This window comes from Microcaecilia unicolor, chromosome 3, assembly GCF_901765095.1.
Source record: "Microcaecilia unicolor chromosome 3, aMicUni1.1, whole genome shotgun sequence".
Lineage (NCBI taxonomy): Eukaryota > Metazoa > Chordata > Amphibia > Gymnophiona > Siphonopidae > Microcaecilia > Microcaecilia unicolor.
The window spans coordinates 3,567,146-3,570,352 of record NC_044033.1 but is presented as its reverse complement, the minus strand read 5'-3'; the positions used below and the strand labels follow the sequence as shown (position 1 = coordinate 3,570,352).

At 44.0% G+C, this 3,207-nt stretch overlaps 1 non-coding gene across 1 annotated transcript; it reads right to left on the bottom strand.

Moving 5' to 3' along the window:
* Positions 1 to 209: 209 nt before the first annotated feature.
* LOC115467406 lies at positions 210 to 325 on the bottom strand. The gene has a single exon (XR_003941701.1). It is a non-coding gene; the product is annotated as a U5 spliceosomal RNA (small nuclear RNA).
* Positions 326 to 3,207: the final 2,882 nt, after the last annotated feature.

Sequence of the window (3,207 nt, the reverse complement as noted above, 5' to 3'; positions counted from 1 at the left end):
CAGCACTGGGAACATCCCCACATGCACCAGCAAAGAAAAAAAATGAATTATGAAAATCCATTGTTTACCAAAACCCTGCTTGCATCTGGTGCAAAATCACAACTTATGAAAAACAAAAAAAAATTTAAACCCTTTGTACACAAGCATTACCCAAAATAGTGGGACAATTAAAAACCAAAGTATTGATCTTTCTTTCAAAACTCAATATTAGTCCCATCAAAGACGGGACCTTCAAAAATTGAACGAAACTCATTAATGTTCCTCTCCACGGAAATCTTTAGTAAAAGGCGAAAGATTTATTCGGTCTGAAGAGAAACCAGAGATTATAACTTCATCACCCTTACACTGCAAATGCCACCAAAAGCAGCTCCTAAACAAATTGCAGGGAGTGAAATACAAACCTGGAAAAAACGTATCCTCATATAGTGTCAGATAAAACCAACCACAAACAAGCAGTAAATTCTCATTAAAAGAAATGAAGAGGTAGTAATATCACCAGAAGTGTTTAAAAATAAAGCCGCACCATTGCGCAGGGCATTGTGGGTATGCATATATTAAGAGCACTGTAATCTAATAACCTTGGCATTCTGGAGCCACCGCCTTTGCCCCTCCCAGACCAGAGAAAGATCAGAGCTAATGCATGAAATCTTAGTGTCCAGGAAGGAAGCCTCACTTACCTTCTTTCTCACTCTGGGATGGGAAATTTTGACGCTTTTGCTGCTTTCCTAATGCTGTCACTTAATTGCCTGTATTTCCACAGCAACCATTCTATTCTGATTGCAGGGAACATGTGCACTTGAATGTTGTGGCTTTACTGGAGCCATAGATAAGGGCATTGCACATGCACAGTACGGAAAGGCAGAGGGAGCTTTTCGCCTACATTAGGTGGAGGCCTGAGACCAGTGATGTCTGTGTGATTGCAGGAGCTGCTTTTTAATAAAATCTTTTAGTACAATTGAGAAATTGCTTGAATTCAGGATACTGCGCTGGCTTGTAAAGGTAGGGTTACTGTACGTCCGCTTTTACTACTACTACTTAACATTTCTACAGCGCTACTAGTGTTACGCAGCGCTGTACAAATTAACAATTAAGGACGGTCCCTGCTCAGAAGAGCTTACCCGGACATGTCCTCTTTTTGAGGACACAGGCAGGTTTTCCCAGTTTGTCCAGATTTGCAGACGAATGGGCAGGTGGACAGGCAGGCGGGCGCCCTATCTTCCCCTCCCCTCTTTTACCTTAGGGTTGTGCCTTGGTGGGTGATCTAGTGACCAGTGGCGTACCAAGGGGAGGGGGGGGGGGCAGTCCGCCCCGGGTGCACGCCACTGGGGGGGGGGGGGTGCTGCACGCACCTGTCCTTTGTTCGTTCCATGCTCCCTCTGCCCCGGAACAGGTGCTCCGGGGCAGAGGGAGCATGAAACGAACGAAGGACAGGCGTGCACCCGAGGTGTCCTTTCGCCGGGGGGGGCGCGCAGCATCCGTGGGGCAGGAGGCATCGGCGATCCGCACCGGGTGTCAACCCCCCTAGGAACACCACTGCTAGTGACCTCTTTGGGGCAGGAAAGAGCCCCCTCTTTCCTGCTTGGCGCATTTGCAGACTGTCTTGCTCCTGGTGCCGCTTCAAAATGGCAGCTGAAAGTTCAAGTAGCTGCTTCGCAAGGCTTTCGTAGAAGTTTTGCAACTGCTTGAACTCATGGCAGCCATTGGTCTGACCCAGCATGGCTACTCTTTTGTTCTAAGGTGTAAATAAATATGTGGATAAAGGTGAGCCAGTTGATGTAGTGTATCTGGATTTTCAGAAAGCTTTTGACCAAGTTCCTCATGAGGGACGTCTGAGAAAGTTAAAGAGTCATGGGATAGGAGGCAATGTCCTTCCGTGGATTAGGAATTGGTTATTGGACAATAGAGAGGTGTGGTAGCCGTGTTAGTCCACTCTTAAGGTTATCAATAGAAATCAAACAAAATAAAACATGGAAAAGAAAATAAGATGATACCTTTTTTATTGGACATAACTTAATACATTTCTTGACAGAAAACAGAGGGTAGGGTTAAATGGCCATTTTTATGAATGGAGGAGGATGAATAGTGGAGTGCCGCAGGGGTCTGTACTAGAACCAGTGCTATTCAACATATTTATAAATGATCTGGAAATCAGAACGATGAGTGAGGTTATTAAATTTGCAGATGACACAAAACTATTCAAAGTTCTCAAAACACATGCAGAAAAATTGCAGGAAGACCTTAGGAAACTGGAAGACTGGGCTAACAAATGCCATAATGCACACTGGTAAGAACAATCCGAATCATAGTTACCTGATGCTAGGGTCCACCTTGGGGGTCAGCACTCAAGAAAAAAAGATCTAGGTGTCATTGTAGATAATACACTGAAATCTTCTTCCCAGTGTGCGGCAGCGGCCAAAAAAGCAAACAGGATGCTAGGAAAGATTAGGAAAGGGATGCAAAATAAGACCAAGAAATTATAACACCTCTGTATTGCTGCATGGTGCGACCCCACCTTGAGTATTGCGTTCAATTCTGGTCTCAAAAAAGGTGTAGCAGAATTAATAAAGGTTCAAAGAACAGCTACGAAAATGATAAAGGGGATGGAACTCGTCTCATAAGAGAAAAGGCTAAAGCGGTTAGGTCTCTTCAGCTTGGAAAAGAGCTGGATGAGGGGGGGGACGACATGATTGAGATCTCTAAAATCCTGAGTGGTGTAGAACAGGTTAAAGTGAACAAAATTTTCACTCTTTCAAAAAGTACAGACCAGGGGACACTCAAAGAAATTACATGAAAATACTTTAAAAACAAACAGGAGGAATTTTTGTTTTCACTTAAAGAATAGTTATGCTCTGGAACTCTCTGTTGGAGGGTGTAGGGTTAGCGTATCTGTGTTTAAAAATGGTTTGGACAAGTTCCTGGAGGAAAAGTCCATAGTCTGCTATTGAGACAGACATGGGGAAGCCACTGCTTACCCTGGGATTGGTAGCATGAAATGTTGCTACTATTTGGGATTCTTCCAGGTACTTGTGACCTGGACTGGCCACTGTTGGAAGCAGGATACTGGGCTAGATGGACCATTGGTCTGACCCAATATAGCTATTCTTAAGTTCTTAATACACACACATTGCATATGTAATACACACATGCAAATACTATTAAAAACAAACAAGCAGACTGATCCACGAGAAGTTGCTGTCATGCAATGAC